This window comes from Schistocerca cancellata, chromosome 8 (genome assembly GCF_023864275.1).
Source record: "Schistocerca cancellata isolate TAMUIC-IGC-003103 chromosome 8, iqSchCanc2.1, whole genome shotgun sequence".
Taxonomy (NCBI): domain Eukaryota; kingdom Metazoa; phylum Arthropoda; class Insecta; order Orthoptera; family Acrididae; genus Schistocerca; species Schistocerca cancellata.
Window position 1 is genome coordinate 502001820 of NC_064633.1, and position 27351 is coordinate 502029170.

A 27351-nucleotide genomic window follows, 5' to 3' on the forward strand; every position below is an offset into this window, starting at 1 on the left:
GTAAGGCTAGCAACCTGCTTCCCTGGTACTTTAAATATGATGCTGGCAACAATCAGAGCAAAATGCCTCGGACCTTTGGAGGTGACAAAGTCCCACTTCTAACTGACAAACCAGGGACTCCTAAGATACGACTTGGCAAACAAATGGCAATGAGATGGGGAGCTATTATTATCAATGGGGGCTACTCTGGGAAGAAGGTAGAGCTGGCAGAAGCTGCAAGTAAGATGGGGCTGGCCGTTTTACCTGTTAGTGACATTCGGGTAAGGGGTGAGAAAGAAGAGGAAGTGGGAGAATACAAGGTTTACCTGTCAGGAGTTAAAGCAGGAATAGCACAATGGGGTGTAGGGCTTTACATCAGGAAAGAAATGGAACCCAGCGTAGTTGCAATAAGGTATGTAAACGAACGACTGATGTGGATAGATTTGACAGTGTCTAGCAAGAAAATTAGGATTGTGTCAGTATATTCGCATTGTGAAGGGACAGATCAAGATAAGAGGGATAGTTTTTATGAGGCACTCAATGATGTAGTTGTTAGAGTAAAGGACAAGGACAGTGTTCTGCTCTTGGGTGATTTTAACGCCAGGATTGGAAATCGAACAGAAGGGTATGAAAAGGTTATGGGTAAATTTGGAGAGGATATGGAGGCCAACAGGAACGGGAAACAACTCTTGGATTTCTGTGCCAGTATGGGCTTAGTAATCACAAACTCCTTTTTTAAACATAAGAACATTCACCGGTATACTTGGGAAGGCAGGGGAACCAGATCTCTCATTGACTATATAATAACAGATCAGGAATTCAGGAAGGCTGTGAGGGACACACGTGTATTCAGGGGATTCTTTGATGACACTGATCATTATTTAATCTGCAGTGAAATTGGGATTTTGAGGCCGAAAGTGCAGGAGGTCAGGTCCATATGTAGGAGGATAAGAGTGGAGAAACTTCAGGATAAGGAAATCAGGCACAAGTACATAACAGCGATCTCAGAAAGGTACCAGTTAGTTGAATGTAGTCAATTACAGTCATTGGAAAAAGAATGGACAAGGTACAGGGACACAGTACTAGAAGTGGCTAAAGAATGTATTGGAACAGTAGTGTGTAAAAGTAGGATGAAGCAAACAGCTTGGTGGAATGATACAGTCAAGGCAGCCTGTAAAAGGAAAAAGAAGGCGTATCAAAAATGACTACATACCAGAACCCAGGTAGACAGAGAAAGTTATGTTGAAGAAAGAAACAAAGCCAAACAGATAATTGCAGCATCCAAGAAGAAATCGTGGGAAGACTTTGGAAACAGGTTGGAGACTATAGGTCAAGCTGCTGGAAAACCATTCTGGAGTGTAATTAGCAGTCTTCGAAAGGGAGGTAAGAAGGAAATGACAAGTATTTTGGACAGGTCAGGAAAACTGCTGGTGAATCCTGTGGATGCCTTGGGCAGATGGAGGGAATATTTTGAAGAGTTGCTCAATGTAGGTGAAAATGCGATCATTAATGTTTCAGATTTCGAGGTAGAATGTGATAGGAATGATGATGGAAATAGGCTCACATTTGAGGAAGTGGAAAAAATGGTCAATAGATTGCAGTGCAATAAAGCGGCTGGGGTGGATGAAATTAAGTCGGAACTCATCAAATACAGTGGAATGTCAGGTCTTAAATGGCTACACAGGATAATTAAAATGGCCTGAGAGTTGGGACAGGTTCCATCAGACTGGGCAAAAGCAGTAATCACACCAATCTTTAAACACGGAAACAGAAAAGATTGTAACAACTACTGAGGTATCTCTTTAATCAGCGTTGTGGGTAAAATATTCTCAGGTATTGTTGAACGGAAAGTGCGAGTATTAGTTGAGGACCAATTGGATGAAAATCAGTGTGGTTTTAGGCCTCTTAGAGGTTGCCAGGACCAGATCTTTAGCTTACGGCAAATAATGGAGAAGTGTTATGAGTGGAACAGGGAATTGTATCTATGCTTTATACATCTAGAAAAGGCATATGACCGGGTTCCTAGGAGAATGTGATTGTCTGTTCTACAAGATTATGGAATAGGAGGCAAACTTTTGCAAGCAATTAAAGATCTTTACATGGATAGTCAGGCAGCAGTTAGAGTTGACAGTAAATTGAGTTCATGGTTCAGAGTAGTTTCAGGGGTGAGACAAGGCTGCAACCTGTCTCCACTGTTGTTCATATTATTTATGGATCATATGTTGAAAACAATAGACTGGCTGGGTGAGATTAAGATATGTGAACACAAAATAAGCAGTCTTGCATATGCGGATGACTTAGTTGTGATGGCAGATTCGATTGATAGTTTGCAAAGTAATATTTCAGAGCTAGATCAGAAATGTAAGGACTATGGTATGAAGATTAGCATCTCCAAAACGAAAGTAATGTCAGTGGGAAGGAAATATAAACGGATTGAGTGCCAAATAGGAGAAACAGAGTTAAAACAGGTGGACGGTTTCAAGTACTTAGGATGCATATTATCACAGGATGGCAACATAGTGAAAGAACTGGAAGCGAGGTGTAGCAAAGCTAATGCAGTGAGTGCTCAGCTACGATCTACTCTCTTCTGCAAGAAGGAAGTCAGTACCAAGACTAAGTTATCTGTGCACCGTTCAATCTTTCGACCAACTTTGTTGTATGGGAGCGAAAACTGGGTGTATTCAGGATACCTTATCAACAAGGTTGAGGTTACGGATATGAAAGTAGCTAGGATGATTGCAGGTACTAGTAGATGGGAACAATGGCAGGAGGGTGTCCACAATGAGGAAATCAAAGAAAAACTGGGAAAGAACTCTATAGATGTAGCAGTCAGGGCGAACAGGTTTAGATGGTGGGGTCATGTTACACGCATGGGAGAAGCAAGGTTACCCAAGAGACTCATGGATTCAGCAGTAGAGGGTAGGAGGAGTCGGGGCAGACCGAGGAGAAGGTACCTGGATTCGGTTAAGAATGATTTTGAAGTAATATGTTTAACATCAGAAGAGGCACCAATGTTAGCACTGAATAGGGGATCATGGAGGAACTGTATAAGGGGGGCTATGCTCCAGACTGAACGCTGAAAGTCATAATCAGTCTTAAATGATGGTGATGATGATGATTAGACAGAATTAAGCACATTAAAAATTACGTGAACCTTAGGCAACCCTCTCATGCTGATAAATTCATATTAACTGATTAAGAACATTTAGTTGAAAATTGTATAAATTAAATTTTTACCGTATTTCGGCCTTGGCACATATTTTTTTAATGCAGTGGTTTTTTTAAATCGTTAATGAGTTCTTTCCCGGCGTTAGCTATGGAACACAAGACTGTCTCTGTTAGCAGAAAATGGTTAAATATTGCCAAGCCGATCTGAACGTTTAATTATCATTGATAAAACACACTTCACTATACGCTTAAGTTATTTGCCTTAGAAATTGAAAGAACCAACAGATTGTTAAACTTCAACGTTAACTCTCCGCCTATGAATGCACAAATGTGAAACCAGTAATAAATTCCGTCAGTCTCAGGATTGCTGTAAAAGAAAAATATTTTCGTAATTCACTGCTAATTTTATCTGCTCCCGATTTACGTGTTTGGTTAATTTTTCTTAGCGGAACAATTTTTTAAATGTGCCGCCGCTGCAAGTCGTTCGGTCGCGGCACAGCCCAGCAACACCAGTGATTGTTGCTAAAAATGCTGAAAATTCTTTAAAGAAATATTATAGATGACATGGGCAAGCTAAGTTACGTTAGTAATACACAATTTTGATAAATTATAATGTATTTAGGCCACAACAATAATTCAACTTACATTATTTTGTAATTTCTCCTTTAATGGCTGTTAAAGATAGATACAGACAAAAGAAGTCTACTCATTCATAAAATGCTACGTCACAGGTTCCTCTCTCTCTCAGCTCTCGAGGTAGACGACCAAGGATGCACATTATGAATCCCTATTTATACTATTGCTGCTTGTTAATTTCTCTTTGTAATCTTACAACATTATTTTTCCTCTGTGGCTGAATTTTACGTTTTTTTTTATCGCAGATATTGACATATTTCGTAATTACATTATGAGTATAGAAATATAACAATCATAAATACATCGAGAATATTATTACAGAAAATATTACAATAATAACGAATGTCCTTTATACAAAATTAAATAATATTTTTTTTGTTAAACAATTACAGTACATACGAATTGCTTCATTGCGTACATAGTACAATAAAATGTCATTTCCTTTCCCGTGTGCTGTCAGGGAACGCTACAGCGTATAACCGAAAAGTGTCGTGATGGTCTCATCATGGCGAAAGATTCCGGATTAGTCTTCTATTCGGATTCTGAGAGAGGACTACCAAGGAACAGGTGACCATGAGGATGCATAACCTACGAAACGGTAACAGTCTAAGAGTGCGAGCAAAGAATGTCAACAGTCTAAATCTGATAACGAAGCTATAAAGTCTGTAAAAGGAAATGAAAAGGCTCAGCCGACATATCACCACTATAGTGACTATTTACAGAAAGCCCATATGCCTTGGGTAATCGGTGCTACCATGTCTTTATTGCATCTTCCTTACATTTCAGTTTAACTACCTAGGGAGTAAAATTTTGTCCATCTGTTCAAGGGTCTCTCGACCACATTTAATACTTTGCTGTCTAGTACATGGACCTGCTGCACACAAACATTACCTCGTTTCAGTCGGTCTGTAGTCTTGGTATAGTCGTTAGTCAGCATATGTTTTCGTTTCATTTTACTAGGAAGCCAACTGATAATGTTCTCTTCCAGCGACTACTGCTTTTATATGGTCAGAACATATGTTAATTTTCTCTCTGAAAGAAAGTGCTAGTTCTGCAAGGTTCGCAAGAGAGCTTCCGTTAAGTTTGGAAGGCAGGAGACGAGATACTGGCAGAAGTAAAGCTGTGAGTACCGGGCGTGAGTCGTGCTTCGGTAGCTCAGATGGTAAAGCACTTGCCCGCCAAAGGCAAAGGTCCCAAGTTCGAGTCTCGGTCGGGCACACAGTTTTAATCTGCCAGGAAGTTTCATATCAGCGCACACTACGCTGCAGAGTGAAAATCTCATTCTGGAAACCTCCCCCAGGCTGTGGCTAAGCCATGTCTCCGCAATATCCTTTCTTTCAGGAGTGCTAGTTTTGCAAGGTTCGCAGGAGAGCTTCTGTAGAGTTTGGAAGGTAGGAGACGAGATACTGGCAAAAGTAAAGCTGTGAGTACCGGGCGTGAGTCGCGCTTCGGTAGCTCAGATGGTAGAGCACTAGCCCGCGAATGGCAAAGGTCCCGAGTTCGAGTCTCGGTCGGGCACACAGTTTTAATCTGCCAGGAAGTTTCATATCAGCGCACACTCCGCTGCAGAGTGAAAAACTCATTCTGGAAACCTCCCCCATGCTGTGGCTAAGCCATGTTTCCGCAATATCCTTTCTTTCAGGAGTGCTAGTTCTGGAAGGTTCGCAGGAGAGCTTCTGTAAAATTTGGAAGGTAGGAGACGAGATACTGGCAGAAGTAAAGCTGTGAGTACCGGGCGTGAGACGTGCTTCTGTAGCTCAGATGGTAGAGCACTTGCCCGTGAAAGGCAAAGGTCCCGAGTTCGAGTCTCGGTCGGGCACACAGTTTTAATCTGCCAGGAAGTTTCACACCTTAAAATATCCAAAAGTACACATCATGGTACCGAACGATTGCGCATGCGAAAGGAGGGTCCTATTTGAATTCTGACAAAAGACAAATTCATGAGCTAATGAATCAGAAATGTTTCGACAGTATTAGAACCAATAGAGCTGACTTTCTTCACTGGTTAGTTGCTATCAAATATTTTTGAGATTGTCAGTTTATGCTAAAACTGAACAAGAAATCATAGAAGTGGGCGAGAACCGGCAGCCCTCACAAAACATAGGCGAAGCCTGTTCATTTACAGGAAAGTCAACAGTGATCTTTTCCTAAGCTAACTAGCAACTGATGCAACAACACTAAGCAATAAGAAGCAGCTATTTAGCACCATATAGGTACATGGAAGGTCTGGAATCACAAAATAAAAGGACACCTTACTTATCGAGAAACATGATTTAGCAGTGACAACTTGGTTGATTTAACATCCACTGCACTTACGAGATTTGGCATCTTTTGTCCTGTACCTATCGATTAATGTAAAACAGTTGTATAAAGCTTGACGTTGCTGACCTATGGAGTACATGATTTGATTGTTGAGTACCACTTCCATTTGTCTTGTTCGTAAATTATTATTCAGATTACCAGTTTAGAATGTTAAACAATCATCTAGAGGTCGTAAAAATTACTGGATACTAGTGTTATCTGCTGTAACAAAGTTTTCTATGGTCTGTAGATAAATTTGTAACAATCTAAATCGATAACCTGAATAATAATTTGCGATGAAGACAAACAAAACTTGTATAAAACTCATTGTGGATGGAAAACACTGTGCTTCGCATAAAGAGGATTTGACTACGCAAATTAATGATGAAATATACCTTCTTGGAGAGCATTTGGACAAAGTACGTTGATGTAAGTATGTTAAACAGCGAAAATCAGTGAGATTTGCCCAAAGAAAGACAGCCCTCCACTGCAGGGTAAGGAACTTAGTTAGCAACTTTGTTGAAATATTGCAGCAATGTCTGGCTTGTTCACGCATTTGACAGTTTAATTTCTTCTTCGTCACTGAAGACAGGAAGGGTTGGCAAATTTTTTCCTGTAAACAGCAGAATTCTCCGTCACTTTAAAGATAAATTCGCTGCTTTTTATAGCATCGTTGCTGGAGGACTCGACATCCGTTTTTGAGACCCGGTGGATAAAGATATACTTGAAACATTTACAGATTACTGTGTGTTGAGTTTCAGGTTTGTAGCTAGTGAGAGTGAGCCAAGAAAAGCGCCCCTGTGAGTCAGCAATAAGTGCCACTGCAGTCTCCATCCGCCAGGACGATGGGAGCACCGCGCCTACGGCAAGTAGGCGTCCCTTTCCTTAGGGGATTGCACGCCGCGCAGCGCAGCGCCTGGGAGCAGGCATCCCTTTAGCCTTTGATGCGCGCGGATCCACCGGTGCGTTATTACATAGCGCCGCCTCGAGCGCGCAGCTGCTATGCGATCAGGCCGGTAATTACCCGTTGAGGCCCTGGCCGGGCTCGTGTCGCCCTGGTCGAAGGCGGCCGCTTAGCCCCCACACGGCACACGGCACGCGCACTGCGGAAGGCAGAGAGTACGAGGTTGTCCAGAAAGTTACTTGTGCTGAAGTACTGTAAGAGTTATAGAAAGTGCGTTACGGAAAGCTAACTACTACATCTTTGTAATTACAACTCCCTTTTAAGCAATTGTTATACCTTTTAAGGACCTGACAAGATGATACACTCTGCGTAAAATTCTTCTTCCTGAGATTACAAGTAGCCCATGACAGAATCTTCAATGTGTTCGTCATTTATACAACCTCTGAAGGAGTTGACAAATACCATCAGCATGAAAGTCTTCCGCTTGAGATTGCAGATAGCCCATGACAGAACCATGAATTTCTTCATCGATAATCCTACCTCTTTAGTAGTTGATAAATGCCCTGAACACAAAATTCTTTCTCCTGAAATTCCAGATATCCCATAGCAGAATGCTGAATTTCTTCGTTGAAGTCAAATCATTGGAGGAAAAGTCACTTCGTCTTTTGCCTGAGAAGATGGAAATCAGTTGAAGCCAAATATGGGCTGTGGGTCCTACGTTCCATTTCAACAGACGCCACGGCGTTTGTGTGTGGCCAAGAACTATCTTGCAAAGTACGACTGCCTTAAAGAGCACAACATTTGTTTGAAGTGGCCCTTTTCAGCTTTCTAATAGAATTGATTTCTTTCCACGTCACATAAAATCCCGAGCAAAACACTTTTAACATATAAATAAGGAAAAAAGGACCGTATTCACAGTCTTTCCGGCCAACTGAGTCTGGCGTGCTTCTGTTAGTTTTCCGGGCGCACACAAACGCGGAATCATAGGAAACCAATGTCTCGTCACCGCTCACGATTGTGCTCACGAGGTCTTCTCCTTCCACAGCGTAATGGAGAAAAAAGTTTAGAGAAGAAGTGTTTAGCTGTTTGGATCCCAAAGAGCACAGAACGTGTGGTACCATAATTGCTTAGTCACTAACTAACACCTTAAGAACTCTACGTAAAATTGTTGTACTTACTTAGTACCTAGAAACGCCGGTTTTCTTCTTTTTATTCATCAATTTTCTGTACCACTTCGGTGTTGCTATTGACAGACGGGCAGCTCCGTCATCAAAATAAATGCTCGTCCTTCCACTATTACATGAACAGCTTCATTGACCCACAATCCTTTCACTCATTTGGTCACTATACAGCATAAAGTTCACTATGTATGGCAACAGCGTTGAGATTTTTGCCACTAAACATCGTGTTACAGATCTGATGGCACATTTTGCGAGACATGTAATCACATTACACGTATTTCACTGCAACTGTTGGCAAACGAGAAGAAGAGTGGCTTTCTAGCTATCGCAGCTCTATGGAGACCGACCTACTACTTAAGGCAACTCAGCGCCTATCCGTTATCCCAGCTATAACACACGCTACATGCACACGGAGGTTAATATCCGGATAGCTCTCCCATACTACTAAATATTCACCTATACGTGATTTCCGTCATAGCAACGGTACCATTAGTTCTTAGAAACACCGTGAGTATTAAAAGGCTTCAGTTGCATATTGTTACTTTTACAAAAACGAGTGTGCTGATGACCGCTTATGACTTAACAACAACACACACAACATTTAAGCTATTCATATTTCCTGCAACAAGGAAATGCGTGTAATGCTGCAACAAGCGCTTTTCTTTGTGATGCGGGAGCATCGCCATCGATCCAAACACACGTGCATCCAAATGTAAAGCTGCAATTTCAGTTGTAACTGGACAGATTCAAGAATCAACTGGAATATTTTTATGTTTCTTGTGATACGTATTTTTGTGATTTAAGTAAATGAACAAATCACTTACATCTTTAATGTAAAGTCTAAATTGCGCAATCAATTTTTTTGTCATTATTTTCGCGTTTCAGTGCGTTTTCCTATATCGTGCGCTGTAATACATTGAAATAGTGAAAAATATGTACAATTGTTTAAGCGCTGAACAGAATAATTGCTGATCTCTATCAGTAATTCATGCCCGACGTCATTTTAATATGTCACTTTTTTAATTTTCTTACGCAGAAATAGCTGAACAAAACAAAATATTTCATTACGAACACCACGATATCCGGTACTGCAAAAAACTACGTACGGAATTTCCAGCTGTAATAGAATTGACACGGCTACTTCAGTGAAATCATGTACTGAATTTCAGTTCAGTTTACGTAATTTAATTGCATAATTGTCTATTTAATAGCCACTGAATTTCCTTACCATGTTTATGCATTATCTCGGTCAACAAAGTTACATAGCCGCCATCTTTGTTTAGTTTCATCAAGTTTTATCAGGCCGTTGATGACAATCAACATTCTTTTAACAATAATACGCAGTGTTTTGACTTCATTTATCTTAACCACTCAGTTTATTAGTGATTTTACGATGCGCAAATGATTAAAAACGTCTATATTTTGGTAAAATATATTTTAAAATGTCCCACTTGCATGGGACACATTTGTCCTCACATGCAGTGTACGTATGTTTTTGCGGTGAAAACAATTACTACGCTGTATAATTAGGTGTTTCTTTAGTATTTTCAATACCAAACTTGTGCTAGCACTTTGCACACCGTATGTAGTACTTTCTAACAAACCGCAGATGCTAACAGGAAAAGAATGTTAACGCATTTATTGAAATCGGAAGCCCATATAGTTTTATACACAACACATGTGATCAACTAATTCTAAAAGTTAATGAATCGATGAATTAAGTTGTGAACCACCCACAGAGTAATACTCTGACTGAGTACGTAACCAGCGTAGCTGTGAATTGTCTGATTCAAATGCCATGACCACAGGCGGTAGGAATATACACTACGTGATAAAAACTATCGGGACAACCCCAGAAATATATGTATTTCATATTAGGTGCACTGTGCTGCCACTTACTGCCAGGTACTCCATATCAGAAACCTCAGAAGTCATTAGACATCGTGAGAGAGCAGAATGGGGCGCTCCGCGGAATTCACTGACTTCGAACGTGGTCAGACGATTGGGTGTCGCTTGTGTCATACGTCTGTACGTGAGACTTCCACACTCCTAAACATCCCTGGTTCACTGTTCCGATGTAATAGAGAAGTGGAAACGTGAAGGGACAGTTAGAGCACAAAAGCGAAGAGGTCGACCCCGTCTGTTGACTGACAGAGAACGCCGACAGTTGAAGAGGGTCCTAATGTGTGATAGGCAGACGTATATCCAGATCATCACACATGAATTCCAAACTGCTTCAGGATGCCCTGCGAGGACTATAACACTTAGGCGGGAGGCGAGAAAACTTGGATTTCATGGTCAGGGAGCTGCTCAAAAGCCACACATCACGCCGGTAAATGTCAAACGACACCTTGCTTGGTGTAAGGAGCGTAAACACTGGACGATTGAACAGAGGTAAAACGCTGTGTGGAGTGACGAATCACGGTACACAACGTGGCGATCCGATGGCAGGCTTTGGGTATGGCGAAGGCCCGGTGAACGTCATCTGCCAGCGTGTGCAGAGCCACCAGTAAAATTCTGAGTCGGTGGTGTTATGGTGTGTTCGTGTTATTCATGGAGAGGGCTTGCACCAGTTGTTGTCTTGTGTGGCACTATCACTGCACAGGCCTACATTGATATTTGAATCACTTTCTTGCTTCCTACTGTTGAGGAGCAATTCGGGGTTGACGAATGCCTCTTTCAACACGATCAAGCACCTGTTCATAATGCACGGCCTGTGGCGGAGTGGTTACACGACAATAACACCCCTGTAAAGGATTGGCCTGCACAGAGTCCTGACCTGAATCCTGTGGAACACCTTAGGGATATTTTGGAACGCCGACTTCGTGGCAGGCCTCATGGAACGACATCGATACCTCTCCTCAGTGCAGAACTCCGTGAGAATGGGCTCCATTCCCCAAGAAACCTTCCAGCACCTGATTGATGGTATGCTTTGGAGAGCTGATGCTGTCATCAAAGCTAAGGGTGGGCCAACACCATATTGAGTTTCAGCATTAGCGATGGAGGGCGCCACGAATTTGGAATTCACTTTCAGCCAGGTTTCAGGATACTTTTGATCTCGTAGTGTATGTCAACGTCATTAGCTCACTTACTAAGTCACAGGCCCAGTAATGTAATTGTTGACAGTCTTGAATAGATATTGAAGGCTGGAAAGTTAGCAAATAAATGCTACCTGCAAAACTATAACTAAAAGTCGTAAACAACAGTTGTCGGCGATATTCAGGTATAAGAAAGAAGGGTAACCTATTTATTCATTCAGTTAGTCTCACAATGGAGAATGTTTGTCTTAAACACAATATATACATCAGCATTTGTAACATCGTACAATTAAATCCCATTACATTCTGTTAGGCGTTTAGAGTCCTAATAATCACAAACAAGTGACATAAACTCCGTAAAGTCTGTCATCGCAAATTAGGGCAGGTAATTTTGAAGTACCGGTGCGCCATAGCGTAAGAGTATCACATAAACTGCCTTCAGTGCTGCAACACGGGAATCTCTTGCAAAAAGTTAGGGTATGTTATTAGTGACTTTTATGGAAGGGGGTCGGAAACTATCTTCGCAGCTACCAGCGAAAAATCAAAAACAAACGACCACGAACGAAAAACCAAATGTTTGAAAGATGTTGTTCACCACATCTAGCTGTAGCAAATGCCTTTCATTTCCTCTATAACCTGGTAGCATAAATATATCTCTCATCATATGGTAGCGTAACTATAAGCGTTAACGCACTATAAGATTTATAACACAGATCGTAAAAAAAACATTCAGCAGAAAAATATCTGCTACATTCCGAGTTTTAAATGTAGAAACAGTTAAAACAGTCAATTCGTTCGTCCCGTTGCAGTGGACAATTTGATGTTTTCAGATTTTTGTTGATTTATTGGATCAAGTGAAATGTTAATAAATCAGTGATTAAAGCCTTAACTCCTCGCTTTGCAGAAGTGATCTTCCGTGAAACGTTAGCACGTGACAAGTTCCTCACTGAGGCCACCATCTTCTAGCCATATCGACTTGGCACTTGGGAACTGACACCCTTTTTCGAACTACTGAACTAGTTTGATGGTTTGAAATTTAATATGCACTCGATCATCAGAAGTGTTTGGTACGTATATCAGTCAGTCAAAATACGATCCCATACCGTTGGAAAATTAATTGTTGTACAACGTATCATTTTTTAAGTTCATTTCAGAATATGAACTGTGTACATCTGTCAGAATATAGTTGGAGAGATTTTGAATGACCGTAACCCGACAACCACGATTTACGTCTGGTCTTGAGTTCCTTATTAATCAAATATTCCTACATTTCGTGGCTAATAAGTAACTCGGTTCGGAAAATCGATAACTGTAACCAGGGCCTCTTTGAACCAACGCAGGGCCTGAGATAGGCTTTTTGATTGTGCCCCGTCTCCAAATATAGCAGTACAATTTTAATTTTATTGTAAGCAAGGTTTGACATGATTTAAAACTAACATAATTTGGGCAACAATGGAGATACACAAAAAATGCTCTTTGTAATGAAATATAGTATAAATATAATTGCTTATTAAACGCTGAATATTTGATTATAAATGCAATTTATACTACAGTAGCATACGGTGCACGAGATATTTCCCAGGGAATTTGAGCGAACTAACAGTTGTTCATGGCGAAATAAGTTGAATCAGAGCAGACCGGTAGTATAGGCACATGTATCATCGTAGACACGTTGGACACTGTTTTACAGAGCCAGTAACACAGTTGGAGAAATTTTACGGACTGTGACATAACATTGCATTCTATTTGGGAAGCAGATTAACCCGAAGAAATTGGAACATTAATGTTACTTATCAGTAATACAGTGTCTGCGAATGCTTCGTTTTCTATTCAAAAGCCAGTACTCATCATTAAGATTTCAGAAGATTTTGTTTCAGCTACTATTCTTACCATAGAAACAAGGAACTACTGAAGTTTATTTGTTACTGTAAGTCACAGAATACCTTCTTTCAAATTTGTTTACTTAGTGTCAAGGGCTAACATACGTAACATCGTGTTTCTACGAGAGTGCGGAAAGACATGCTGAACGTTCAGTTTCCTGTCTCCAGGGAGTACTTTTTTTCCAAACCCATTTTTCGGATTCGCTTTTTTGATTTCGATACATATTTTTAATCATAATTAGGATAAATTGCTATAGATACAATTTAAATAAAAGTTATAAGTATATTTCGAATTTTCATTATTATAATAATTTCGCAGAATCGAAAACCAGTTTGCACCACATTTGAGTGATCTATCATTGACTAAGAACGTGCTCTAAATTTCACTCTCGTTTGGCAATAAGTTTTTTCTAGAATTTTTGTTACAAGATACAGTTTTCTTCATACTAGCAAGAGTTCAACACGACACTTCACTGCATTTTGGTTTCATGCTCTCTAGATTATTTCAGAAAACTAGAAAAAGTTATTAAGATACATCCTATGTAATGGTCTATTACAATCAAAATGATGTGGAATGTAGTGAAACAAAAAAGTCATAAACCAGGTCTCCAATTTCCCAATGTGGTTGTTTAAAAGAAGTAACACGTCAGTCACACGCATGAGTGTGCTAAGCTTAAATATATCGAGAAAGAATATAAGTGACATGACGCTTTCATGGAGTAGGAGACTCAAAATATGATAATAAACTTTGGTCCGAAATGTATTGATGAACACAGTTATCAAGAACCGTCACAGAAAGGGAAATGGATAGTAACTCGGCAGAGACCTACACGGCAAGGGAGAAAACTAATACGGTTGCTGAACTTACAAGTTCGATTTCAAATACTACTTAGTAATCATAACAATTGTAAAATATACGTACGCTCCATTTTATTTTATTTTTTAAATTTGATTAATTTACTTCTACATAACTTTCAAACACAAGGCTAAGTGTTGTAGTCTTTCGTACACTGACAAAACGTCTGGTGCCAGTAACGCTGCGATATGGCATGTTCTGTTCCCGCTCCTTCCCTTGTGTGTGTGTACACATTTCAGTAAACAGACATCAGCGCCCTTGCACTTAAACCACAATGAGTCGTGCGAACGGCAACATATTATAACCTACTTACCTGTAGCTTTGTCAATGGCGCTCTGCGAGCCTTCTGTTCAGCAAATGTTTGAGTTACAGCATCAAGGTCGAGTTGCGTTGTCAAGTTACATTCTGTGGCCAAGTTCCCCGAATCTGTGAGTTAATCTGATACCATTCTTAATTCTTAACATGATGCAGAGTCCTGAATGACCTTTCTGCTTCGGCTACCGTCACTGGAAGTGTATAAAAAGTTTGCAATTCTTTGCAGTCATATGGAATTCGGCTTGAAGTTTCAAGCTTGTGCATCTTAATCAAGAGGTCTAATGATGCCAAAGTGATATCTTCAATTTAAAAGTATCAATTGTTTTCACATCTTCAATTTATTCTTCTAAATATGTTATGACATCATTATGGTACTTATTGATAAACAACTTGCATTCCTCAGCAGCTTGACCGTTAGTCTTCTTTGAATATTTCCATAAAATGAAAAACATCCAAATGCTTCATCTAAAATCTTCACTGTTTCTTATCAAGTTTTGAAGTTAGACACTAGGCTGCCAATAACTAAATAAAAACGTTTATCTTGAATAAATATAGTGAATAGACATCTCTCATTTCGTTTCTTGTTTTAAGGTGGAATGATTTTCGTCTTCTTAGTACTAACTGCCGGATAGTCAGGATCAATTTTAACTGTATTTGAAACAACTTTATATTTAACGTGTCTCAATTTACGCGAAGATATTTTATATTACTTAAGAGGTTCTCAAAGAGTCTTACCTCAATACTAGTGGTAGTACTTCGAGCTTATAGTAACTTACATCTCCAGTGAACTCGCACCGACAACTTTAGCTAATTCGGTGCCATAAATACACACTTGCAAGATCTCGTATAATCAAAAATGCCTCGTACCATAGAACCTGTTTCAGATAAGAAATTCAACTTACTGAGAGTTTCAGCAGTAATGGCAATCTTATCTATGCGAGCTGCAATTGGTATAACAGCGTCAACACGAGCCCTCCAACGATATCAGATAAAGAATAAGAAGAACGTCCAACACATTGTTTCCGTATTTCATATCGCTGTGGACCGCAACTGAACAGATTCTGAAGCATCTGGATCACTCGAAAAAAAGTACGTGCTTTATGATAACTCTCAGGTGCATGTGTTCCAGAGAACGCTATGACAAGCACACAGAGAAAATTTGTCAAGACGATTTCACTAAAGGCAATGTGTTTGACCTCCTTTATAAGGCCTTCTCATATTACCTCCGTTATCAGGACTTGTCGATGGTAGAATTTCAAGAGTAGAGATCGAATGAAATGTGCAGTAGGAACTCTTGTTTCCTGATTACAACCTACGGAGTCCGAAAACAGCTCATTTATTTCATATTTATCAATTTTCTTACCGGCGTTCACGTAACACACGGTGAAAGTTGTCTGTACAACAAGATATGAATCAGGAGACGTTCCAACAGTAATTGAATAATATCTCTGATCTTCTCTCCGTTACAAGACGGCAAGATGACATGATGGGCTCAACTTGAAATAAATTTATTCTGAGTATCATATGACAGATTACGCACTTGCAGACGATTTCCAAATTATTGTCCGCCTCTCACTTTGTTAATATGTTTTGCAGAAATTTGATCATGTTAACACAACAACTCTAATTTCCCAAGGAAGTTTCCATTATTTGGATCTCCAGGCCTATTTGACCCGGAAATAATGTTACACCAAGTAATGTGAGAGTTCCCATGTAAGTTCGCTGTTCTATTGTCTAACAAAAGAACAACATTACCTTTTTACTTCCGGATATCAGCATGGCCGATGTATCTCTCTTAAGTCATTTCATTTCTTCACTTTTATGATTCGTCCAGGGCAACGATATACAAATAGATGTTTGGTTTTGTGTTTACTTTTGACTGCAAAATATTTTCTGAAGCCCTATATTTCGTGTCAAATAACCTTATTGTTGTTGTTGTTGTTGTTGTTGTTATTGTCTTCAGTCCTGAGTCTGGTTTCATGCAGCTCTCCATGCTACTCTATCCTGTGCAAGCTTCTTCATCTCCCAGTACCTACTGCAACCTACATCCTTCTGAATCTGCTTAGTGTATTCATCTCTGGGTCTCCCTCTACGGTTTTTACCCTCCACGCTACCCTCCAATACTAAATTGGTGATCCCTTTGTAGGGAAGCAGCCTACTCACGCTGTATAAAATTCAGATCAGTCTTTCGATTGTGTGCCAGCCTAGTACGCTGTAACTAGCTCTGACGTCATAAATGTTGCGCAATACTTTAAAAATCAAGTAAATAACCTGAAACGTTTCTAGGATGTCAGGAGTAATACTAAATCAATATGTGTTGAATGTCGGTTCAATAACTTTAACCATTTTCGAAATTTGGCCGTTTTTCTGTCAAAATGATTGGCGCAACAGAAAATAGCTATAAACTTAACAATTTATATTTAGATTTCTTTTGCATAATAATTTAGTAGAAACAGTATTCTGGATCTCACAAATTAAAAATTTTGTTGAAATTCATGATTTTCTGGTTTTTGTCTTAAAAATTAAGGAAGCAAGATAGATTAAGTAGGCGAATAAATAAGGGTAGGATGTTTAAATTTAAGTAGAAGGGAGATCCGCTATAATCATAAAGATGTAAGAAGTTTCAATTGAATAACTATAAAACAATAGCAATAGCGTAACTCTAAAGGGCAAGTTCAGAGCTCGTCTACTGCGTGTAGTGTAATTAAATTAATTCTCTCGCCCAAAATATTTGACTTAGCCACGTCAGACTTTTATTATGATTACTTACCTGTGTAATGAATGCACATTAAAATTGAGAGCTTCATCGGCCATCAGCAAAGGAAGCGATGATTTATTCAATAACTTAAAGTGGTACACTGCTAGCCCAGCGGCTAGTCGGGAGAGCAATTTTGATCAGGCGTTCCCTTAGCCGTCCGCACCGCGGCTTTATATATATGAACGCTGCGCGAGAGAAGGAAGGCCCCAGTTCTCTCCAGACGCTGAATAGCACACCACATATGCCGGGAGTCGCATCGCGTCCGTATCATTGCTGTAAACAGCCTCGGATGCCATAGTAAGTTACTCGGGATACGAGTAACCTTGAAATCGTTTTCGAGTGAAGTGTTAATTCTGGGTTCGATTCCCGGCGGGGTCAGGGATTTTCTCTGCCTCGTGATGACTGGGTGTTGTGTGATGTCCTTAGGTTAGTTAGGTTTAAGTAGTTCTTAGTTCTAGGGGACTGATGACCATAGATGTTAAGTCCCATAGTGCTCAGAGCCATTTGAACCATTTTTTGTTAATTCTGGGATGATTTTAATGATCTATTTTCAGTTTTCGTATGTCGTATTTTCACGTGCCGTCGCGGGACAGACATTCTACCATTATTTAGCGTGGCTTTTGCTGTACATTATCATCAAATTATGGCGAGCATTCACTTAAACAGTTAATTTGAACAGCTATAGTTGCATCAGCGCATTAGACTCTGAACTGCTCTGTTAGTTGGATTGTGTGGATTTAATTTGGTCTGTGACTTTCAGAATATAGTGAACATTTTTAGAGAATCGTTTTTGATTATGAATCCCAGACAATCTCCTAATTCATCAGAGCTATAAGCTGTAGCTATAAGTGTATTTCTCAGATGAAGTGGTCACTAGGAATTCTAATTACGGGCTTCACGTTTTGCTAATCACTTTCTGGTTGCCAATATTGTAGTTAGAGAGCCAGTGTTGAGAATGGCAAAAGACTGCATAGATAATAGGAACATTTTTATAACAATTAATTCCACCCACCGCCCCACATATGGTTAATCGGCCGGGAAATGCATCTTTTCTACATAACATTACATTTATTTAAACCAATAAATTCCACCCGCCGCCCCACACCTTGATGCCTCAGAACATGTCCTACTAGCCGATCCCTTCTTCTAGTCAAGTAGTTCTACAAACTTATCTTCTCCCCAATCCTATTCAATACTTCCTCATTAGTTATGTGATCTACCCACCTATACTTCAGCATTCTTCTGTACCAGCACATTTCGAAAGCTTCTATCCTCTTCTTGTCCAGACTATTTATCGTCCATGTTTCACTTCCATACATGGCTACACTTCATACAAATACTTTCAGAATCGACTTCCTGACATTGATATCTATACTCGATGTTAACAAATTTCTCTTCTTCACAAATGCTTTCCTTGCCATTGCCAGTCTACAGTTGATAGCCTCTCTGCTTCGACCATCATCAGTTATTTTGCTCCCCACATAGCAAAACTCCTTTACTACTTTAAGTGTCTCATTTCCTAATCTAATTCCCTCAGCATCACCCGACTTAATTTGACTACATTCCATTATCCTCGTTTTAATTTCGTTGATGTTCATCTTATATCCTCCTTTCATGACACTATCCATTCCGTTTAACTGCTCTTCCAATTCCTTTGCTGTCTCTGACAGAATTATAATGACAACGGGAAACCCCAAAGTTTTTATTTCTTCTCCATGGATTTTAATACCTTCTCCGAATTTTTCTTTTGTTTCCTTTACTGCTTGCTCAATATACAGATTGAATATCATCGGGGATAGGCTACAACCCTGTCTCACTCCGTTCCCAACCACTCCTTCCATTTCATGTCCCTCGACTCTTATAACTGCCATTTGGTTTCTGTACAAATTGTGAATAGCCTTTCGCTCCCTGTATTTTACCTCTGTCACCTTCATAATTTGAAAGAGAGTATTCCAGTCAACATTGTCAAAATCTTTCTCTAAGTCTGCAAATGCTAAAAACGTAGGTTTGCCTTTCCTTAATCTTTGTTCTAAGATAACTCGTAAGGTCAGTATTGCATCACGTGTTCCGATATTTCTACAGAATCCAAACTGATCTTCCCCGAGGTCGGCTTCTACTAGTTTTTCCATTCGTCTGTAAAGAATTTCAGTTAGTATTTTGCATCCGTTTCTTATTAAACTGATAGTTCGGTAATTTTCACATTTGCCAGCACCTGTTTTCTTTGGGATTGGAATTATTATATTCTTCTTGAAGTCTGAGGGTATTTCGCCTGTCTCATAAATCTTGCTAACCAGATGGTAGAGTTCTATCAGGACTGGCTCTCCCAAGGCTGTCAGTAGTTCTAATGGAATTTTGTCTACTCCCGGGGCCTTGTTTCGACTCAGGTCTTTCAGTGCTCTGTCAAACACTTCACGCAGTATCATATCTCCCATTCCAACTACATCTACATCCTCTTCCATTTCCATAATATTGTCCTCAAGTACATCGCCCTTGTATAGACCCTCTATATACTCCTTCCACCTTTCAGCTTTTCGTTCTTTGCTTAGAAGTGGGTTTCCATCTGAGCTCTTGATATTCATACAAAGGGCTCTCTTTTCTCCAAAGGTCTCTTTAATTTTCCAGTAGGCACTATCTATCTTACCCCTAGTGAGATAAGCCTCTACATCCTTACATTTGTCCTCTAGCCATCCCTGTTTATCCATTTTGCACTTCCTGTCGATCTCATTTTTGTGCCGTTTGTATTCCTTGTTGCCTGCTTCATTTAATGCATTTTTATATTTTCTCCTTCCATCAATTAAATTAAATATTTCTTCTGTTACCCGAGGATTTCTACTAGCTCTCGTCTTTTTACCTACTTGATCCTCTGCTGCCTTCACTACTTCATCCCTCAAAGGTACCCATTCTTCTTCTATTGTATTTCTTTCCCCAATTCCTGTCAGTTGTTCCCTTATGCTCTCCATGAAACTCTGTACAAGCTATAATTTAGTCAGTTTGTCCAGGTCCCATCTCCTTAAATTCCCACCTTTTTGTAGTTTCTTCAGTTTTAATCTACAGTTCATATCCAGTAGATTGTGGCCAGAGACCACATCTGCCCCTGGATATGTCTTATAATTTAAAACCTGGTTCCTAACCCTCTGTCTTACATTATATAATCTATCTGAAAACTGTCAGTATCTCCAGGTTTCTTCCATATATACAACCTTGTTTTATGATTCTTGAACCAATTGTTAGCTATGATTAAGTGGTGCTCTGAGCAAAATTCTACCAGGCGGCTTCCTCTTTCATTTCTTACCCCATTCAATATTAACCTACTACGTTTCCTCCTTTCCCTTTTCCTACTGCCGAATTCCAGTCACCCATGACAATTAAATTTTCGTCTCCCTTCACTATCTGAGTAATTTCATCATACATTTCTTAAATTTTTTCGTCATCTGCAGAGCTAGTTGGCATGTAAACTTGTACTACTCTGGTAGGTGTAGGCTTCGTATCTATCTTGGCCACAATAATGCGTTCACTATGCTGTTTGTAGTAGCGTACCCGCATACCTAATTTCCTATTTATTATTAAACATACTCCTGCATTACCCCTATTTGATTTTGTGTTTATAACCCTGTAGTCACCTGACCAGAAGTCTTGTTCCTCCTGCCACCGAACTTCATTAAATCCCACTATATCTAACTTTAACCAAACCATTTCCCTTTTTAAATTTTCTGACCTACCTGCCCGATTAAGGGATCTGACATTCCACGTTCCGGTCCGTAGAACGCCAATTTTCTCCTGATAACGACATCCTCTTGAGTAGGTCCCGCCGGAGATCCGAATGGGGGACTATTTTACCTCCTGAATATTTTACCCAAGAGGACGCCATCATCATTTAATCTTACAGTAAAGCTGCATGCCCTCGGGAAAAATTACTACTGTAGTTTTCCCTTGCTTCCAGCCGTTCGCAATACCAGCTCAGCAAAGCCGTTTTGGTTAGTGTTACAAGGTCAGATCAGTCAGTCATCCAGGCCATTGCCCCTGAAACTATTGAAAAGTCTGCTGCCCCCTCTTCAGGAACCACACGTTTGTCTGTCCTCTCAACAGATACCCTTCGTTGCGGTAGCAGCTACTGTACGGCTATCTGTATCGCTGAGGCACGCAAGCCTCCCCACCAACAGAAGGTCCTTGGTTCATGGGGGGGATAACCTTATTATGAAATCAGAAGTGCCTTGTCTTAGAATTTTGTTGGAAATCCTGCCAAATTATACAGAGATTTCGAAGTTATCTTGGTAGGATTTCCAGCAAAATTTAAAGAAAGCGCATTTGTGACTCGATCTCAAGGTGGTTTTAGCGCACGATGATCTAAAGAAAATTTTGAGCAATCAAGATTAAACACGAAATAGAGCTGTATGCAGTTCACTTATGACAATCATAAAAGCGAAGAAATGAAGTGGAAAGAAAGAGCAGCAATGGTTGTGTTGGAGCTGGTTTGTTCTATTATTATTACATGATGCAAATATAATTTTACAATATAACTTTCCGGTATTTGTCAACTGAGTACACTCCTGTCCTATCACAGTTAGTAATTAAAACTGATTAGTAAGTTGCTTCACAGTCCGTCAACAATCCTGAAAAATTGTACTTAATTTACTAAATTTTTCTCTCGAACTTTCCAAGTGTCACAACTGTGCACAAATAGCGTATGCTAAGTCCAACTGGTCTTCACTGTACCGTGATTTAGAGGCAAGTCCCTAATCACCGTATTACGTACGAGACCTTACTTCACCGCGTCCCAGACTACTTCGTATACTGTCCTAACCTATCGCATCTTAGCACACGCGCTGCTCACTGGCCACAGCTTCCGCTGCTACCCTCCTAGACGCCACTGACTTTTCTGACAGTCACTCTAAAGTGCGATAAATTCACAACATTCGAACCAGTACGACGAGATTTAAATTTGAAAACAAAGACATTACATGCTCGCAAATGGGATGAGCATTTTGATATAAAACATGAAGATGTTAGCCAAATTTATATTCATGAAATGATAAATTTAATATATAAGATTTTGCGCAAGTTGAACCCTTGACCTTTACTTCTACAGAAATGATACGACCAAAATGTATAACACATAATTTTATTAGTATTCTTCCTTATGTTTCGACTCGAGCTAGTTAAACTTTATTGTGTTACACCGTTTGCTACGTAATCACCAATTTATGGTAACAAGACTTAATACAAGTATAACTACACATATTCACAACTGTACGGGTAGAAAAGAATGAATTTTTTAAGAAACTATGCCCTAACTGAAGACGGTGGCCTGTAGTTATTTGCTTGCTAATTTTACTAAGTGGTGGTCACTTTTGCATTGACATAGTTTCTTAAAACACTATAGTATAAATTAATAAGTTTATACAGAATATTGTGCCGACAACGAATAGCGCTTTCCAATAGAAATCTAAAGATGAGTTTCTGATTATTGTGAATGCTTTTGGCATTTTGTGGTAGGATCGCGTTGATGATCAATTACGATTATTATATCCAGAAAACAACCATCCACGATTTGCATTTACGCGGCAGGTGTCCAAGCGTCGTTGATTTTCTTCACGAGTCATGAAAGAAATTTTTCACGCACATTTCTCTTCTTCGAAAGACTTTGGAAACTGTCCTACACAATTTAGACACGTTGCTTCATTGGGATTTGTGGCACAGTGACACAATGAGGCCGTATATTCACTACTTAACACCGCCTGTTCAACAATTGACTGTCCGGTTGCACAGCTGTTGTTTACAGTTGGTAGTTCAGGCTGCCGCTGTAGTAACTGTGCCGTCGTTGTTTGCATGCCAGGAAAGAAAATCAGTTTCCACACTTTTCGGAAAGACGGGATATTCCTCCTGTATGTCTCATACAGGAAAGTTTTCACGAGACAGTTAAAGACGGTGTAACATATGTTAGCAGTGTCGGATATCGGAATCTTTCTAAAAGTTCAAGTAGTAAAGGGTAGAGAAAACAGACGCAGTGTTGTTTATAGCATACCTAGATTTAGGTCACTGTGTGGCCACCTCCTGTGTCAAAAAAAACTTGCGAAGGACAATTACAATAGCGTAACGTTCATGCCTTATTAAAGGTACAGTTTCATAAGATTTAAATGTAAGTCACTCATAAAATACACGCCAGTAAATGTAAGTTAACATTAAAAACACTTGCAGATGCACGTAGTTCTACCTCGGCTGTTTATGTCAGAGGTTCAATTCACATTTTGGCTGCTGTTTAGAATTACAGCACCAATTTACTGAGCCATCCTTACATATATGATACATTGACAACATGTATTGACTTTATTTTACCTTCATAATTCGTATGTTTTATCGTTTTATTTATTATTTTACCCTTTTTAAAAAGTTATGTACATAAAACGAATAGCGTGTTTGTAACTAAAAGCAAAGCCTGGTGGTTTACATTTGTAGATAGTGATAACTGTGTGAACTAGCCAGTGGCTACAATTATTGCTGCACATTTTGCAACTGAACATGTTTTAAAAATGCAAAATATGTCGTTTAATGACCTAAGTTAATAAAATGTTATAAAAACAGTGCTGTATACTAACTACAGTTAAATGAATTGGAACACACAATACTGGTGCTAAAAGTCGTACCACCAGAAGTATGGCGAAAGGCCTGGAACATTTCTGCTTTAAAGTGGCCTCTCTTATAAGTTTCGTAGACAGATCCATCATAATTTACACAGTCTGGTGATGAAGATGGTCACACAGTGACAGGAATATAGATATGCAAAAAACATCTTTGCAACTGAGTGCTGAATACAATCGCCAGGCACAACTGTTTCGGCATGGAATCAAGACTTTCTGATAGTGATACAGTGAAACAACATGCTCCAATTCTTCCCGTTCCGTCAAGCTCCACAAGCTGTATAACCTATAAACCACACAACGGTGACATACTATGTAAGGAATCTAAAGAAGAGTTCACCACGGTGTTAGTGCCGTTTCAAATTCAAGATGTGGTAGGAACTATTTTTTAGGTTTAGCAAGATTTCGTACCGCCACATTGCTAAATGAGAAGTGGCGAACAGTTCATATGGAAACAACTACAAATTGATTCAGCCATAAACTGATGTGACGTAATAATTCTTTTCAGGCTTTTATTGTACGTGGCTGATGAAATGAGAGATCCTGCAGAAGATGAAACTAATATGCAAGACTACGTTAGGGCACTTGCTTACCCGACTGACAATGTAAGGAACCAACCAGACTGTGTGGAGCAGTGGTTGACACTGGACTTACACAGGGAGCAGCATTCACTTTCCCTTGTAACTATTTACAGCATGTTCTCTATTGTTCCCCCAAACACTCCAAAAGTACCTACAGGAAACTTTCTGCTGCTTCATTCTCAAACTGAGTTACTGGTTCCTATATACCTGACGATTTAGAATTCTGCGAAGCATTACGCATTTGCTTTACTTATTTCTTCAGAATTAATTTGAACTTGTAGAATAGGCCACATTTTTGTTGTTTTGGTCTCCATTCCGAAAAATTGTCCGATATATCTTTTTGTACTGCTCTATTCGAGGAAAGTGTCTTCATCACTGCATTATTGAAGTAACGATTGTTTGAGGCTTAGAGATGTAACCCACAACAAGGATCTCATTATTATTTAAGTATAAGGAATGTACATCATACCTTCGTAGTATGTATGTGATTGTTAATATCAAACCATAAGTTTAGTTACAGCAAGGACTGATTTGGAATGATATGCATAATAACTTCTCCTGCATCCTTCCCCCGTCCTCACACAGTATCAACTTAATTTTACGTTTAAATTACTGTTCACCATTGCAATCAAAGTATCCACATAAATTTCGGCCTTCTACTTAACTAGGTTTAGTTTTTGTCTTCTGCTACTGGGTACTGCCAAAGGTCGCGCACAAAAACTCGTACTTACAAATAGTCAATGGTTCTTAAATAGAAATAAATTAACCAGGAACGCACAGTAAGGAGAAAAACGTTTGTGACTGGATACAGTGAACATGAAATATTTGCATGCACTTTCTGCTAGAGCTGTTAGGATTCTCAGTTACATTTAACTTCGCCAGCAGCAGTGTTCTGATAAATGAGCTGTTAGCTTCCTACTTAAAATTAGTTGCACTGTTTTTACAGCACAGTAAACGTAGCAGTAATTTGTCTGATTCCAACTTTCACACTACGGTACGTAAGGTTTGCACTAGGATGTGACACACTACTTTTCAAGAATTATAGTATCATTCTGTTGTAAAAGTGGTAGAGAACAGAACTTGTAACTGCCTGATGTAATGCCTCCATACAGGCTGCTGACGCAAGTTTGAAGGTTTTCGCTGACGCAGTCAGATTCAGTAAAATTTTTTGGGTTATAAATCATGCCACATCACGAAATGATGGCTCAGTGTTTCATCTAATATTGTAAGCTGCCATCATGAAAGCATAAAACACTAGTGGAGTAAATTCCCTTGAAATCAAGTAGCTTTGTTTCAGTACTAATTAAAGAAATTCAGTCTAATTTATTATGAGCTATTACTGAGGCTATTTAAGCTTATTTCTTTAAAATGCTGATCTTATTTGAATGCAAATATATTCACACGATAAGAAATTTGAAATATGTAGGTTAAGGATGACGGAACTAATAAACGAAACGCCCGACACGTAATTCCACTGGCTAGGACATTAGCATTGTACTCTACAATCTTGGACAGTGTGGCATTAAGAACCAAGGAACACGAGCCAGTAATATCTACGCTAATGTGGAACGTGGCTATTTCGTGATAGTTGTTACCGAGACTCACGTAATATTACGCAATAATAATTTTGTTATTTTACATTGCAGGTAATTAGGTGGGACAGTGATTATACTTCGTCTGCGCTTACGAAGCTAAGTTTAATTATAAGGTTTCGTTTAAACGACTGCAATGGTAATCATTATGCATATCCTGCTTCTCTTCCGGCAATGCGAGACTTGCAGACTACGTATCTGAAGCCAGACGTTGGTAGTTACTACTAAAAGTGCAACAATTACAGCTCTGCTACTATCTGTTAAATAGTGCTTCCGCAGTGTTCATGAGTTGTCGAAAAATTTATGTTATCTTTCAATGACTGAATATTGTTTTAATGTCGATAATGTCGGTGACTAATTCTAAACATTGGTATTACCCACTATATGAGTTCCGTGCAAAGATCGGAAGAAGCAAAGAATACTGGACATTCCTCCCAATGGGTACCTTTTCCCTGTTATATGTTTTCGTTTGAGTAAAGTCTTGCGCCATGCAATTCAAGTTGCAAATAATAACGATTGCAATAAATAAATTCTGTGTTTTTATCGTCCATCCATAAGAACCGTCGAGATTACTCGGATAATCTCTGTTGACGCGATATCGGTGGGAATCTCCCATTTGTAAGCTGGGAGATACACTCCTGGAAATTGAAATAAGAACACCGTGAATTCATTGTCCCAGGAAGGGGAAACTTTATTGACACATTCCTGGGGTCAGATACATCACATGATCACACTGACAGAACCACAGGCACATAGACACAGGCCACAGAGCATGCACAATGTCGGCACTAGTACAGTGTATATCCACCTTTCGCAGCAATGCAGGCTGCTATTCTCCCATGGAGACGATCGTAGAGATGCTGGATGTAGTCCTGTGGAACGGCTTGCCATGCCATTTCCACCTGGCGCCTCAGTTGGACCAGCGTTCGTGCTGGACGTGCAGACCGCGTGAGACGACGCTTCATCCAGTCCCAAACTTGCTCAATAGGGGACAGATACGGAGATCTTGCTGGCCAGGGTAGTTGACTTACACCTTCTAGAGCACGTTGGGTGGCACGGGATACCTGCGGACGTACATTGTCCTGTTGGAACAGCAAGTTCCCTTGCCGGTCTAGGAATGGTAGAACGATGGGTTCGATGACGGTTTGGATGTACCGTGCACTATTCAGTGTCCCCTCGACGATCACCAGTGGTGTACGGCCAGTGTAGGAGATCGCTCCCCACACCATGATGCTGGGTGTTGGCCCTGTGTGCCTCGGTCGTATGCAGTCCTGATTGTGGCGCTCACCTGCACGGCGCCAAACACGCAAACGACCATCATTGGCACCAAGGCAGAAGCGACTCTCATCGCTGAAGACGACACGTCTCCATTCGTCCCTCCATTCATACCCCAGGAGCAACAGTGTCCCTAATTTGCTGGGAAGTGGCGGTGCGGTCCCCTACGGCACTGCGTAGGATCCTACGGTCTTGGCGTGCATCCGTGCGTCGCTGCGGTCCGGTCCCAGGTCGACGGGCACGTACACCTTC